Source organism: Physcomitrium patens, chromosome 11, assembly GCF_059467195.1.
Source record: "Physcomitrium patens ecotype Gransden chromosome 11, ASM5946719v1, whole genome shotgun sequence".
Taxonomy (NCBI): Eukaryota; Viridiplantae; Streptophyta; class Bryopsida; order Funariales; family Funariaceae; genus Physcomitrium; species Physcomitrium patens.
Window position 1 is genome coordinate 6,740,037 of NC_143420.1, and position 17,942 is coordinate 6,757,978.

General features: G+C 33.6%; 1 long non-coding RNA gene across 1 annotated transcript; it reads left to right on the plus strand.

The window, feature by feature from the left end:
- The first annotated feature begins 13,662 nt into the window (after positions 1-13,662).
- On the plus strand, positions 13,663-16,266 carry LOC112288490 (uncharacterized). The gene is made up of 2 exons (XR_002971589.3): positions 13,663-15,175; positions 15,690-16,266. It is a non-coding gene; the product is annotated as an uncharacterized LOC112288490 (long non-coding RNA).
- The last annotated feature ends 1,676 nt before the right edge of the window (positions 16,267-17,942 follow it).

The following is a 17,942-nucleotide window of genomic DNA, read 5'->3' on the forward strand; positions in this document are numbered from 1 at the left end:
CAATTGGAAGGATGAAAGAGGATTGTGATTCTTTAATAGAAGTTCGCAGGTTTTTGGGTGCATGTGTATTTTATCGAATCTGGATCCTTCATTTTGCTCACATAGCGGATCCATTATATGAACTGTTATGTAAGGGTTATCGATTTAAATGGAAAGAAAGGCATATTCAGGCAATGCAAAGATTGAAGAAATTATTGATGTCACCTCCAATATTGAGGAAGGTTGATTAAAAGTGCAATAGACCAGTGATTCTTACTGTGGACGCTAGTCCAATTGCCATCGGATGGACTGTGGGCCAAGATGATTCCAGTGGGAATAGATTTGCAGTTCGGTTTGAAGCTAAAGTTTTAAGTATTTGTCACCGTGCATATTCGCAAGTCAAAAGAGAACTTTGGAGAGTCATTTCGGCTATGAAAGCTGAAAAGGACTATTTGATTGGGCAATAGTAGTAATTGAAACAGATTGCTTACCATTGCTTGGAATGATTATTAACTGTTCAACGCCAAATATTACAATGTTGAGATGGATTGCTTATATTAAGTCACTAAATCCAGAATTTAAGCATATCACTGGGAAGAACAATTTAGTAGCAGACATGCTATCTCGAGCAAGATACAAGAGGGAGGACGAAATGGTTGAAGACATTGATGACGTCGGATTGAAATTTTATTCAATATCAAATCTCAACTGAGAAGACAAGCTATTTCTTGAAGAATCTTATGAAGGAGAATTATTGGATATTGGTCATTACTTGAATACCTTGACTAAGCAGGAGAATTGATCTACAAAAAAATTCAAACAAATAAGAAAAAAAATATATGGATTTTTACTTTGAGATGGATTCTTATGGAAGAGACCAAAGAAAGGAATTGAGATGCCACAGCGAGTGATAGGCAAAAAGAAAGAAAAACTAAAATTATTAAAGGAGTTTCATGATAGTTTATGGGCAGGGCATAGAGGAATCTGGGCTACTTTTGCTAAACTCAAGGAACGATATTGGTGGAAAAATATGTATCGAGATGTGCTTTCATTTGTAGAGTCATGTGAAATCTGTCAATCATATTCTAATATCTGACATCGAGATGGTGTTCATCCTACGTATCCTCTGGCTATTCATTTTAAATGGGTTGTTGATTTGGTTATTATGCCGGTTGGATTATGGCAGATGAGATATTTGGTTTTAGCTCGTGAAAATTTATCAAATCAAGTAGAAGGAAGAGCATTGAGGATAAAATCTACAGAGGGGATTTGTAGGTTTTTGCTTGAAGATGTCATTTGCCGTTATGGGTGCGTATGAAAAATCACTGCAGGTCGTGGAGAATTAAATGCACAAGAAGCTCGTAAGTTCTTTGAAAGATGTGGAGTTAAAGTATCACTGACTATTACTTATAATCGGGAAGGAAATGCAAAAAGCGAACGCGGTCATCCGCCGATTGTGAAAGCATTGGTTAAAGCTTGTAATGGGAAAGTTAAAGAGTGGCCTCGGCTTTTGACATTTGCATTATAGGCTGATCGAACAACACATAGTTCGGTGATAGGATATATGCTAGTAGAACTTATGACAGGTCAAAAATCAATTATGCCGATTGAAGAAAAGGTACTTACTTGGAGTATGCTACCATGGGAAGATGGATTGACAAGAGAAGAACTTCTGGCTATTAGGATTCGACAATTGGAGCAAAGAACGAAAGATGTCCAGATAGCATTGGAAAGGTTAAAAAGAGCTAGATTACAAAACAAGGCGCAATTCGATAAGCAACATTGATTGAGACCAACAGCAATCGAGGAAGGTAACTAGGTACTTGTTTATGACAATAGTTTGGATAATCAACATAGTACCTTGCGGAAATTCTCAAAACGTTGGTTTGGACCATATGTGGTAACAATAGTTCATGATAATGCGACTTACTCGTTACGGGAGTTAGATGGTACAAAATTGAAAATACCAATTGCAGGGAAGCGAGTAAAAATATTTAAACGAAGACACGCAGAGATGAATATGGAAGACCATAATGAAGGTATAGAAATTCAGCAGCAAGAAGATGAAAGTGATTTGGATAATGAAGGTGACGAAGACGAACAAGACAAAGACATAGAGGATATATTTTGAATCAAACAGCAATTGGGTAAATTGGTGCATACCGGAGGATGCACAGGTTCAGAGGAGGTGGATGTCGTGTTGTAACACGAGTATACCGTGAAAATATAAAGAAAAGAGACTTTTATTAATGTTCAATTACCTCGAATATTGGGAGCAACGACCAACTCCAATGCAAATACTGAGTGGCCAGGTTTAGTCACCCCGTTACAGTCAGCCGGGGCATACTAAAATGCTCCGTTCGATTCCAATAACGGGAGTCACCAAGAAGGGAAAGGACCAATTTATGTGACGGGTGAGCCTGGTTCAAAGAGCCAATTGGATCTAATTTCGAGAATCCAATCCAGGTCCTCTTACCCAATATGAGACCTGAATTGGTCGGGCGACTCAATGTGGACTCGAGTACGGGGTTTCGATTTTGTTTCAGCGTGCCCTGTTCTTTGTGCCGTTTCAGGGAATGTTGTTTGCGGTCAATAGATCTCTTAAAGGTAAAAATGGAGGAGAAAGCCTTGATGACGAGAGCCAATTCCGGATCTAAGCTCTGACGGCGGGAGCTAATTCTGGATCTAAGATGGAAGATTGAAGAAATTCAGAGGATAAGGTTAGGGGAATAGTTTTTGGGGGGGGGAAGTTTTTGAAGAGGATTAGAGAGGGAGAGGAGCTTCATGCTTTGGGTCGGGGAAGGAAAGAGATAGAATTTGGATTTTTCTTCTTCGTAGAGTTTTGAGACGACTGAGGCAATCGCTGCTGAAGTCAGTATTGTAATGGTGAATCGAGATTTTTAATGAAGTGGGTTTGAATACTCTTGACTGTTTTGTGAAATCAAATTATGTCTGTGATTGAAGGATTAAAAGGGTGTTTATAGGATTGAGTATGCAGAGTGAATGAAAATTATTGAGTTAATCTAACAAGATAGTCAGTGGATATAAGATCGTAAGTACAAATCGATATTGAAGATTATCAGTTTGGATTGTTCGGGATTCTCTGTAACGTCTAGAGACCTACGGATTGGGACAAAAAGGACTTCGACAAGCAGTCGAAGAGCATCCGTATAGATTTACGGTACATTGTTGCAGTCGTTTATATTTCGGTAGTCAAAAACTGATAGACTGCTTGACTATCGGTGAATCTCCATACTACCTTCTACAGCTAGACGCTCGGCGCATTCTCGAGCAGGAAAGCACATAATACGACAATGGGTAGGATTCTTTTTCCAATTAGTCTAATATTGGTTCTTTGGAATTCATCCTTCTTAGAAGATCTTTCAACGAAATGGATATTTCTCAAAACTATGTAATAAACGAAACAGCTTGAAACGGAATAGAAGCCTCCACAATCGGTACTTCATTAGGATCCATAACCGATTTAGGTCTTACACTAAGTAAAGGACCTATTTCAGGACCTAGATTAAATTGCTCCATAATTGGGTCCAATTAGCCCTTCGCTTCAGGATCATCCAAATGTTGAATTGGTCCGTTCTCTTTTTGCTGACTTCTTGTAAGGACAGCTTGGACTACTTCTACCCGATGAACTGGTGAATCTTGAGGATCTTGATTTAACTCCTCTATTGTTCCTTGGCTTTGAATCTGCTGATTTCGATTATTGAAATTAAACAAAGCATTATATTGTTGATAAGTATGTCCCAACTACTTACAATTTACACATACTAGCATATAATTGTCACTAGCTTTGGAATTGAAGCATTCACTGGCATAATGACCAACATGTCTGTAACGAAAACAACGAAGTGGTCTTCTTGTACCTCCATCCAGCATATTAGGTGTCTCTACGAGTATGTACCTATTAGGCTAGTTCCATATAGGATTAGAAAATGATCCTAGTTGTTCCATTGGTATGGAAGGTACTTGATTTGATGACACCAGTGGAGCATATTGATGATACCTCTGCTGCTCTTTCCTGTAGTTCTGGGGGTTTGATGTAGACCCCTGATTAAAATTCGAACTTTTATAGTTATTGAATGTTTGATTTTGTCGATTAGATGGATTTCTATTCCATCCATACGTATTTTCTATTTGAACTTGATTGACTTCCTATTGAGTCGGTGGAATCATGGTCTGATTACTAAATTGTTATTGCATTTGTAAATGCCATCAGTTTTAGGTAGGATCCTTTCCTCCGCAAAATGTACATTAAATACCCGTTTGACTCGGTGATACACATTTCGTATCAAAATGACCTTATTCCTTACAATTATTACACCAAACATTAGGTCTCGTATTAGAAGGCCTATGTTGTTTTTTCTTATCTTTAGCCAAATTCAAAACTAATTCTTCCATCTTCTTTGTTAGATTCAATAACAAGGCTTCATTTGGATCTTTAACAGTCGCATTTGTGAACAATTCCATTTGTTGATAGGTTGGCGATGTAAAATAAGGTATCATCATTATTGGCACTATTGCTTAGAGTGGTGTAGCATTAATTGGTTGTTGCAAGATAACATTCTTCACATTGGATACAACCATTTGTGGATAATTACCCATCGACACATTTTCCGGTTGTATTTGTTGACTTCTTCAACTTGGAATCATCATGGCCCCTACTATTAACAATTGATCATAATGACATTCTTCCTACACCTTTGTTCGTGCCAATAATGCTTCTACCATAGCTAGTTGAGCCTCTTTTACAAATATTTTTAATTCTCGTGGATGCAATCTATTAATGAATATCGACAATATAAACACATTTGACATTTGATTATTTGACCATTTACAAAGTATATCTGCAATCCGGCCATAGTAGGACTCTACTGATTTTCTTGCAAATATCCTACTATTCATAAAACTCTTTCAAAGCCGATCTTCAAATCCAATCAATCTAAAGTGGGTTAAGAAGGTATTTCTCAAGGCCTCCCAATTGGAAAATCTATCCACTGGTTGCTGAATATACCATTCAAAAGTTGTAACTTTTAAAGTTGCTACCAACTATGTCAACCAAATATCTTCAGTTCTACTATTATTAGTCATGCAAGTTGTCAAGAATTGAGATATATGGTGATCGAGATCAAAACTCGACCAACCACTAAAAGTAGATAATGGTGCCACACTTGTAGTTCGGTCTCCTACTACTCCCATTTGTACTGCAATTGGTACTTGTGGCACTCCCGCGGCCATTGATGTTATCACTGGTCTCTTTGATATTTAAATTTGAATTTGAATTTTTCTTCCTTTGATTTTACTTGGACCCACAATTCTTTTTTGTCGTTCCCGTAGGATATTTCTTATGCATAATCGCTCCCATCTTTCTTTTGCTTCTAGATTAATTCCTTGATAATCATTTCCTTCATGATTATCACTCATAATCTTTTATTCTTCTCATATAATCAATTTCTAACATTTCATATTGTTATCATTTCCTCGGTAGTGGCGCCAAAATATTGTTCTCGTTGTGTTCAAGTTTCAATATACCAAAGTAATTGTATTAATAGAGGTGGGTTCGAACACGGGAAAAGACTGGTTATATGAATTGGATCTATTAGTGTCACAATTGACTATACTCTAGCTATCTGAAATCAATTATCAAACTACAAAACACCAAGGCTTACTACCTCCATCTTAATTTAACACATAATCCATTCTACGATTATCGATTCAACAATACTTCTATATTTTTATCAGTTCATCTCTCGATTATTCTCTTTGTGGTTTATATATATTCAATTATTGATCTCCAGCTTATTTATTATTTTCAATTTCTCAATTCATCACACAGAATTCAATATCTTTACTTTAACACAACACAATTTGATAATCTCAATTCTACAGATCTTCTCCAAAACGATCAGTCCAAAATCATATTCTATAATATTCTAATTACAATTTCAACAATACTTCTCTCAATCATAATTCTTTATAAGAAAAACAAAAAGAAGTAGCACTAAGCTTACCCCGGCTTATGACTCTCAATCTGGCTCTCCATCTCTCTTTCTTCAATTTCTTTATCCTACCCAAAAGATGAATCATGAGTCAGCGGATTCCAAAGGTTATGACTCTTTGAATTCTTAATCATTTATTCCACTAACATCCTACTGTTACTAATTAAATTGCCTAACCATCAGTCTAATTTTCAAGGTTGTCAATAACCAACCAGTAACTTACCACAAAATTTATTTATTTATTCTACATGTACATATTAAAAATTTTAAAAATTTTAAATTTGGAAGTTTTCTTAATAATTATCCTTCATGTATTTTTTAGTTTTAGAAACTTGTATCTAATAGAGCCATCAAATTTATATTTACTACATTTACACATTATTTTTTATTGTAATCATAATAGTTATTAACAAACCTTGTTATTGAAATAAATTGGAAAAAATTGTATGCAACAGGGATATCTTTTGGAACTATGTTTATATCTACCGATGCATTGTTTCAAACATAATGTTCATCTCATTCATACTCTTGTATGCTTCTATGTAGTTTGCATAAAGAAGTCTTATCTCAGTTGTATTTTTGAAGTCTAATTTCTTCCAAAAGACCATTAGTGATTGCTATGGAAGTTGGAGCCGCCTTTGCCAGAAAATTTGTAATCCAAATAAATATATTTCATAATTATTAACATTCAAAAAAATAATGATGAATTCATCAAATATATATTGGTCAAATTTTGGTCTATAAAAAGTATATTTTGACAAATAAATAAATAAATAAATGAATAAAAATAATAATATAAGAACGATGAAAAAAAAATATTAAAAAAAAAAAAAAAAAAAAAAAAAATGGAAGTGAATTGGCGAATTAATATGCCTTATGTACTAACTGCTCAAATAATAAGATCTTAGCTTCAGCTATTTTTTAGTGAGTAGATCTTTTAGTTTCTTCTTCTTAATGAAGGTTTTTGTTTGGAATCCATTGGATTCTACAACTCTCTTATTGATTTGAAATCAAGCAGGAAAGTTGATCGTGCGTGATGGTCAAAGGGATATCTTTTGACATGACCTTGTTGTCAAGATCTCAATCAGAGCTTATTCTCCCATTGGATGGCCATTAAGCTGAGTTTAAGTATTTTATTCAATGGATTGAGTCACAAGCAGTTCATTAGGATGATACTGGAAGTTACGCAAACTTTGAAATAATAATGTAATTGTCATGGATTTTATATTGTAAAAATTCAGATTGCAGGTAATTAATATCAATTGTACCATGTGTTGGTACATCTATGTCACTAGATCATTGACGCTTAAGATAGGATGAGTAAATTTGTAGTAATATCTCTGATATAGACATGCTAACAACTTCATATTCCACCTCTGAAATTATAATTTTTGGACTGTAATTTGGTGTTGTCATGTTTAGTAGAAAAGTCCACAATTGAGTTTCAATATATGAAATGTGGCATTGATTTCTAACTACCCTCACTAATTAAAATGTCGTAGCGAAGAATAGTTGATATAGTTTAAGCATATTTGAATTTCTACGATTCATTTTCATAGCAAGTCTGACACACGAATCAATTGTCTTAATCAAAGTTGTTGAAGGACTCATCTACAGCATTCTTCTCCTACAAAAGATTATTTTCAAGTCAATCGACTCCAAAAGACTTCAAAAAGTACCATTTTGTGCCATGTTTGTATATGAATGTATCGTTTCACCATCTCTTTTTTTATTCCGATTAAAATGTATATGGAGTACAATGTGAAAGGTTCCTATTACATATCTCATTACTTGCACGTAATTTTAGTCTTAGAAAACTAGACAATTTAAGGTATTTTCTTAAAGCTAGGATTTACCAATGAGTTTAATCTCTCTCACTCAAGTACTGCTACAAACTTATCTTAGTATTAATAGATGCTTGTTTCACTTCTTGCTAGCCAACACATCAATGTTTGGCTACAATATTTTTGTTGTTATTTATTGATATTTTATTTTATGTCAAAGATGTGATAAATATAAACACCTTCTTCCTATGGAAATTTCAAGTCACTACATAATTGACGACATTACTAGATTTTAAAGGTGGTGCTGATAGAAAGATCCCAAAAATAGTAGTTTTTTTCTATATTTTGTTTTATATTTTTGTCAATCTTTCATTACAAATTATGAATTTTTGTTCACAATCCAAATGCATTGATTCAATTATAAGACCCAGATTTTGAAGCTTTGCTAAGCTGAGTGCATACCACACAATGATGTAGATAAAACAAGAATGAGAGCTAAGAGGATTTGGGCTGGGAGTCTCGAGAACAAGGCCATGACAAGGAATGAGGGAATGGCTAGGAACAAGGGTGCAATGATGTAGGTTGATTTAATAAAAGTCTAGGTTGCTTTAACATTCCCCTACATTCAAAGAAAATCATTAGTTTGTTATGATTTAGAAAAAAAATATACTACAAGTAAAAATCACAAGTAGTTAGAAATTTTCAAAGAATAAAGTAAGACTTTCTGTATGTTGAGAATGTTTAGAAAGACACAAGAGTAATATTAAGTAATACATACACACAAAAGTAATAGTAAGTCATACACATAAGAAGATTTCTAAGAAGAGAGAGTTTCACACATAAAATTTTATTGATCTGATTGTGTCTCGTATACAAGAAGAAAAAAGGGGAGAGGATAAACAATACTTCTCCACTAGATTCTAAATATTGTACCTATGGTATTTACTGTAGTCTATAGTAAATATTTTGGAGAGCGTCAGCTACATTTAATGATCTCAACATTCCTCCTCACTCATCATAATATTTACATAATATAAAATTTGTATAGAATTATGATCTATACTTTTCTGTAATCTTGCAAGATCAACAATTATTGCCTCATTAAAACCTTATCTAAGAAAATCTTATTGTATTTGAGGAAAAAACCATAGATGAAGGAAAAAGAGTACAACATCATTTTTTTTAATTATTTAAAGAACTCATTAACTTTTTTATTCAAAAAAAGCAAGTCTCCATATATCAATGCCATAAATAAGTCCACGATGGTTGCACACTGGGAGAGCTTTGGTGAAGAGATCAGCAAGGTTATTTGTAGATTCAATTTTTTTAATTATAAGTGTTTGATTAATAGTCAAGTCATCGATATAACTAAAATACTTTAGATCAATATGCTTTGTCATGTTGCCTTCAATGAAACCAACTTACATCTATGTAATACAAGCACTAATATCTTCATGCAAGATAGTTGGAGAATCATCATATGAAAATCCATAAGTTGTTTGAATGAATTTAGTAATTGATTGTAACCAAATATATTCTCGAGATGCTTTACGTAAGGCAATAATTTTTGCATGGTTGGATGAAGTTGCAGTTATTGTTTGTTTCACTGATTTCCATCATATTGTAACTCTATGTCTTAAAAATACATATCTTGTTTGAGATTTAGCTGTTGCAGTATCAAATTTATATCCTACATCACAATATTCAACCAATTTTAGATCTGCGAATTGTGTGTAGTATAATTCCAAGTCTTCAGTATCTTTTAAATAACGTAATAAATATTTGATGCCATTTCAATGTCGTAATATTAGACATACATTATGTCTTGGAAGAACACTAACTGCAAATGCAATATCTGATCTTATAGATGTAGCTAAATACAAAAGTGCTCCAACTGCTACAAGATATAGATATTGATCTCCCAATATTTCTTCCTCCTCTTCGCATAGATAATATAGATCATGACCATAACGACCACGTCCAACCATTAGTGTAGACAATAGATAAGCATCAATCATATTAAATCTTTGTAAGATTCATCTAATATATGTTAGTTGGTAGAGAAAAATACTACCATCTATTAGATGCATAATCTGAAGACCAATGCAAAAAGTTATTTTTCCTAGTATTTTCATCTCAAATTCACATATAAATAGATTAATAGCTATAACATATACAGATGTAGTATCCACTAAATTAAGATCATCAACATATATAGCGATGATCACAAAATCAATTTTATCTTATTTGATAAAAAAACAAGAGATTAAAAGATCACTTATAATATTATTTATAATTAAATAATCTCGAAGACATTGATATCACATGCGTCCGGATTGTTTTGAACCATACAAGGCCTTACATAATTTAATACCATGATATTGTCCAAAAGCGGGTCAATTTGGAGTTCCTGTTTTTAAGCCAAGTAGAACTTTCATATAAATATTTGTATCAACAGAACCATATAGATATGCAATTACTATATCTATCAGATGTATTTCAAAGGTGGTATGAATTGTCATTCCAATAATATATCAAAATGTAATTGAATCCATGACTGGAAAATATGTAGATTCATAATCAATGCCAAATTATTGAGTAAATCTTTGAGCAACAAGACGAGCTTTATAGCAAGTTATTTGGCCTTCAGCATCTCGCTTGCATATTAATACCATCTTATATCCCACAAGACAAGATATAAGAGTATCTATAATTGGACCAAAGACTTTCTTCTTACGCAAAGAGGCATAGTCCTCCTCAATAGCAATTTTCTATTTTGACCAATAAGAGCAATGCATTGCTTCTTTGATAGTTTGAAATTTAGGATCGTCTTCTTTGCAAGAAAGGGCTTCTATAATCATATATGCAAATGATTCATCTACCATAATAGATGTTCTGTCCCAAATATCACCTGTAGGACAATACAGAATAGATAATTCTTTACTCAACTTGTTCTTATTCCTTCAAATTTCAAGGTTGTTTTTCATAGGAATTGAAAGTACATTATGCATGGATATATCATCATGAATTGGTAGTCTTGATAGATGAGTGGCAATTTCTTGAAAAATAATACCAAGATTAGTCAATTTAATAGCTTTCTTTTTACGTGGTTGCTTATCTGGTCCACGAGTTCTTTTAGTTGTTGTTGTTATAACTTGAGGTAATGTAGTCAATGGCACTGCAATCTGAGTATGTGCATTCTGAGCCTCATTAATAAGAACTCTTGTAATTCTAGATGCATCATTAAAGCAATCGAGTATTTCATCTATGATCCATTTTAGATGCAAAATCTTAGCAACTTCAATTTCTACCAAAGATGTTATAGGATCGGGATTCATTGTAAATGTTTTTGGTACTTCAAATATGAGTATTTTATTTCTTTGTTGATTGGATATTCCTCCTTGAAGAGATGAAAATATATTTTCTTCAAAACAGCAATTTTACAAACATGTACGTAATAATGTGCCACTTGATGGATCAATAATACAAATAATGCTTGGTGAATCAAAACCAACATATATATCTTCTTGTCGATGAGCTTCAATGATACGTTCTTGAGATTCAAGTACTGGAATCCAAGCACGGCAATCAAATACTGGTAAGTAAGATACATTTGGAACACAACCTGAAATGAGTTCATGTGGTGGAATAATTTCAAGAGAAGAAGGACAAAGGCATATTAATGCTGCAGTATGTAAAACTACATGATCCTACACAGATGCATGTAAATTTGCATGAAGGAAGAGTGGTCGGGTAATGAGTTGTATACGCTTTATAAATGACTCTTCAAGTCCATTTTGAGCATGTTCATACGGAACACAATATGTCAACTCAATTTCTGTTGCAATACAATAGTCTTCAAAAGACTTTGATGCAAATTCTTTTACATTATCTATATGCAATGTTTTTATAGGATAATCAAGAAAATGTGCCCGAAACAAATAAGTATAGATATAAGATTGGCAAACACCATGTTTCGAGTTGATAATAATAAAATATGTGAGTATTTACTTGATGCATCAACAAGGACCAAAAAATAACGAAATGGTCCTAATATTGGATTAATAGGACCACAAATACCACCATGCAATCTTTCAAACATTAGTGGTAATTCTTGTGGAAGTTTCCAAATTGAAGGCCGAATAATCATTTTACCTTGCATACATGCATGCATAACATGATTCCATAGAGTCTACATCTGTAGGCTTTAAATTGTGCGAAGTTATACATGGAATGATCTTTCTAAATAATGTGGATCTTGGATGTCTCAATCGTCCATGCCAGAGAGAAACACGACTCTCTGTGATAGATGACGCAAAATTAAATATAATGGGAGGCCGAATCACAATTTGGTATAAACTATTTTCTGTACCAAAAGCTTTTTCAACAACTTTATGGTTCTTTGCAAGAACCAAAACCTCTTTTTTATTTAAAGTGGCAGTCGAGAGGTGATAACCATTAATACGCACATTTCGGTAGCTGATCAGACTTTGAGGTGCTGAGGGTACAAACATCACATGTTTACATTTTATGATAGAACCCGCAGGTAATTTTATCATCACTATGACCTCTTAGAAACAAAACGTATTTGCTCCAGTCATGATCATCATATTTTTAGTTTGTCAAGTTAAAGATTTTTCAATAAAAAATTGTCTATCTCACAAGATAGTATGTATTGTTGCAAAATCAATGAGCGCATCATTTGATTCATCATTAGAAGTTTTCTCATTTATATAAGCCTCTACGTCATCAACACCAATTGAATCCATAGACGCATCCATGGTGTGAACTTCATGAGCCTCAGCTCGTAGTTTCTTATTTTCTGGGAACTTTTTAATAAAATATTCCGAAGTACGGCACGTATGTACAAAATGTCAAATCATTCCACACTTATGGTAAGAATGCATCTCTGATTTTTTTCTCTACTATAATTAATAGTAGAACATTTATTCTTTCTATATGAGTAGAAATGGTCATGACTATGACTATCTTGATACTTATAAGCATGTTTCCCATGTTTATATAATTTTTTCTTAGATTTTGAAATATTAAGTATATGAGATTCTAGAACTATAGTTCTAATAGGACGAGCTTATGCATTACACAAGAGTAGCTCATTTTGCTTCTCTCCAAGAAGTAGATAGGACATGAAATCAGAATGATTCTGAAATTTCATGTTCCTATATTATTGTGTAAGCATAGCAAATACATGAAGAAATGTAGAGAGATTTTTCTCAATCATTTCTTCTTCAGAGATGATTTTTCCACACAATCGTAATTCTGAGACAATACTATATATTTTACTATTAAAAGCATTTAAATTTGAAAAATCCAAGACACGTAAATGTGTCCAATTATGATATGTGCGTGGAAGGAAAATGGTCTCTTGATCATCAAACTTGGATTTAAGATTCTTCCAAAGTTCTACAGGATCTACCATTTCCAAGTATTGATGTTGTAATGTAGGTACAAGATGATGACGAAGGAGAAGAAGTGCTTTCCAAAAAATAGCAAGAAGAATATAAATACTTATTGTAGGAGTTTCTTCAAATATAATGACATTCGAGAGTTGTTCTACAAATAAATTTATTTTTGCCATTTTTGCCCATAATAGATAATTGTTTCCATCCACAGTCAATGGTTGAAATAAAAGAGCTTGAAGATGTTGGGATGTACTAGTAATAGTTGGAACCATAGTAGAAGCAGTTGAAAATGTTGAAGCACTCATTATAAATAAATTTGTAAAGAAAGTACAAGATCAAGTAGAAAAGTTGAGTAAAACGTATCTTAAAATATAAAATCAAATAAAATGATAAACTTGAACTTGAAAAATAAAAATGTTAATTTTTTTATTTTTTATTTTTTATTTTTTAAGGAGAGATTGTAATTTAAGGCAGCAGAACAGCAGTAGGACGGCAGTAGCTTACGAGGCAACATCAATGTCAACGACGGTAGAGTGGCAGCAATAGTAGCAGCGACAGTTTGTCAATAATTTAGTGGTAGCTCAGTGGCAGCTCGGCGACAGCTCAATGGTAGCTTAAGGGCAACTTGGCAGCTAGCATAGGGCGCAAGAAGGTGAAGCTGGGCTAAATCAAGTATTCTAAGCAAGCATGGCAAAGAGTGGAACAAGTACTCTAAGCAAGCAGCTAATGTATGAGGGGCCAGCAAGAAGAGCAGCAAGATCATGAGGCAAACATTGAGCAAGAGTAGCAAGAAAAGTCAAGACTAGAGCAAAAAAAATTTGAGATAGTATGTAGAAGAGAGTCATGCTGATAACGTGTTGAAAATGTTTAGAAAGACACAAGAGTAATAGTAAGTAATATACATAAGAGAGTTTCTAAGGAGAGAGAGCTTTACACATAAAATTCTATTGATCTGGTTGTGTCTCGTATACAAGAAGAGAAAAGGGGAAAGGATAAACAGTACTTCTCCACTAGACTCTAAATACTATAGGTACAATATTTACTGTAGTGTACAGTAAATATTATGGAGAGAGCTAGCTACATTTAATGATCTAAACATTGTAATAAACCTGTAGCTTTTCCCGCCGACTGTGCTGTTGCATTTCTCTAGGACGTCAACGATTCCTTCACGTTTTGGAATCTCTCGAGAGGGTTTGCAAAAAAGTGTTACAGAACTCAGTCAAAGTTTTTAGAGGTAGTAATGCCAATGTAGATCGTATCCGATACATACAACACTTCTAAGGAAGAAAAACTTGTGAACAGCATGTCTGCTGATAGAGCCGTCCGGACTTATCACGACTTCTCGAATAATCACAACAATGAGGAATTCCTCATTCTACTAGTTACTCCGAATAAATATACCAGTATTTGGTAAAAGTTTAGTGAAATCCTTGTCATTACTACGCAGTTTCAAACTCTAGCATTGCACTTGTAGCTTGATTTTCTTCAATCCTTCTTTCTGTCTATTTAAATGTACAGATGTTGAAAACATTTCAATTTCACCAGGCGTTCGTGAAGCGTCAGCAGCGATGGTGGATGTTAGATAACATGCAGTGTAATGTGGCTCCGACGTACACAACCCAGTTCGTGATCAGTGTGAGGAAATCCGGAGGAACATGAAGGGGTTTAGTCAAAGCATGCGTTCGAGTCGAATGCATTTGAGAATCGGGAATTGAAGAAGTTTGGGACGGACACGTGAAAATCAGCCAGCTGAACTTCGTGTCGCTTCATGTGAAACTCCGTAACTGCCCAGGGTCGCAACCCCTTGTTCTTTCTCTCTGTATTCACTTCTCTTTCCCATTTGGTTTGCAATTTCTTGAAGCTGGGTTTAGGAGTGAATTGTTTCGTCAGGAATCACATAACGAACTGTTCTGCGCAAGCATGGGTGTGATCAGTGGGGTGCAAGGCACAAAGCAGACGCAATCGCTCCTTTGAGGTATTTTGAGCACTGTGAGGCGGTACAATTGCAAAGTATTTTGTGCAAAGACAAGTGGCACCAGTATACTTGGGAATATTGAGCAGTATTTTGTGCTTGGGTTCTCACCATTCTTCCAGATTAGGTCGTGATTTGGCCTGTCGGTGGGGCTGGTGGAGTCAGGAGTCTTTGATTTAGTTTTTTCTCTTCCTCTTTGTATCTGCAAAGATTTCTCTATACCATAATTCTAGTTCCACCTTCATGCTTGGTATCTAAAAGTTTTCTAGTTATTTTCCGTTCTTGTGTCGTGTGCATCAAAGTGGAAATAGAGTAATCTTGGTGTGGATGAGTCATCAAAACTATCCATGAGCGAAGATTCAAAAGTGGAAACATGTAGCAAGAGCTGGTGCGTCCCTGGCATGCAAATTAAGTAACCGCTTTAGCAGACCCTAATATTGCTTAAATTATTTAGATACAGCACCGGCACCATGGCCGACAAACCTAAATTCACAGATGTATGAAATCCTGATTGTAGACATTCACAGTCAACACGAGTGGGCGGGAGAGGCTTGGACATGTGCATGACAGGCTGGACCCACGATAAGTTTCGTTTTGAACTCTGATTCCTACCCAACTTTTCACGACGTCCTAATTCTGACTTGACCAAAACTATTTTATCAAGAGCTGGATTCCATGCTCTGGTGTCATCTTGTACAACTCAGCATGTATTCACTTGCATTTGTTTGATTATTCGTTTATTTATTTGTGTGTTGTTTAGATTGTAAAATGAAGTAAAATGAGTAGAGTAAGTTAGAGATTCGTATTTTTTTTCAAGATTTTTGTTTTTCTTTTTTTTCTTTTTTTTCTTTTTTTTTATTTCTTTTGTGTGGGTAATATATCTGAACAAATGTTATGTTTGTTTAGTGTTCTTTTTCCATAGAATGAAGCATACTGGTCTGAATTTTAATCTTTCATTTGCTGCCATTGAATTCAAATCATGCAAACTGAGCCAGGCTTTCAAATTGTAATGAGATCACATGTGTTTACTAAGTCTTTGTTTTTTCTAAGTCTTTAAGGCCTTTATAAATAAGAAATTCAATTAAAGTCCCAAATGATGTCTATATTCCTCTTTATAAAGATGGAAGCACTGTCATGTATTTTGCGTTTAGAATATCTATAATGTCACCACAATTTTGCTATTGCCATCACAATCTCCCAACACATGCCATTTTTGTTCAATATTTTTCAAACCAATCATATAAACTATTTAGAAATTAAATTATTGCTGAAATTATGTAGTAAAATTGTGGATAGTAGAGTATAAAGTTGTTGAAGTAAAATAAGTAACTGAATAAGTAGGGAAACAGATTGAATTAACATTCTAAATCTCATATAATAATTAAAAGTAATAAATGTGATATATTCAATTACGTTTGTGTATTTTTATATACCTATGCATGTATACAAGCAAATTTCATCTAAAACACAAAGAATTATTATTTACTCCATATGATATTTTTTGAATTTATTTATTTAAATATTGTACTAAATAGTTATTGGTTCGTTTAGTAATAATAGTTTGAATTAAAGTTCCTAAACAACAATCTAATGATTTATCTTCTCACAGAAACAAAGTGTATCATTAAATTTAAGATGTTAGACCTATGCAAACACAAAATACATGTTGATTTTTATATAAGTCATTCAAGTATTGTACATCAGTCTAAGCCACCACTTGCTTTCTAAGCCACCACTTGCTTTCTTTACTATGTGTACATTTCTTGAGGAGAGGTACACAACAGGAATTGCATCGTAATGCACCCAAAGTCATGAAGATATTGAATGAGTGGATTTGTAGGACAAACTTATTAATTTCAAGCTGGTAAGTTGTTTGCTTTAGTGTAGGCAAAAGAAAGTTTGTCCATCAAAGAATAAAATGAATTTATACTTTGCTGTCCAAAAATACACAATATACCCCATTTCTTATTACAGTAGAAATATTAGAATTAATAGTGAGAAGATAGAATTAATGTAGAATATAACAAGAAATAATATCGGTATATTTAGCACAAAATAGCTTTTCTTAAAATCAAAATTATAGCAAATTTTATTAATTTTGTTTAAACCATGAATTCATGTCTATAACAACGGTGTTACAAGTATGTATATATGTGTGAATATACATACATACATACATACATACATACATACATTTAAAATATTTTTTTATAAAATGATAATAATTTTCTAATGGTAATAGTATACAACTTTAGCAAAAATGACACGTTGAAATATATTTTACTGTCAAATAATAACGCAAAGTCAAATCCACAAAAATAATACCATAACAAGATACTTTTCAATATTAAAGCTTACATTGCAACTAACTTTCAAAACATGTAGGAAGAGATCAAACCAAATAACTCACACTTATGCAAAAATAATTACACACACATGTGTATATATATACACATACATATTGGGCACATAAAGATGCCTACAGATTATCCAACTCATTGAAGCAACTTCCAAATAAACACACCAAAACCCATTAACAACCTCCCACTTCAAAACTCATTAAATCAAACCAACACAACATCGGCCAAACACATCTACTCATAGTGCATTTGCTTACTTTGTTCAAAAGAAAGAACAATAGCTGAAAGAAAGCGAGGAAGCCCCTATACATAAATAAAGAGGAACTTGGTGTTAGTTTTCTGCTCCAAATTGCATGGACAAGTGTAAGAAAGTGTTTAACATTAAACAAAAATTGAGGATTGAGATGGAG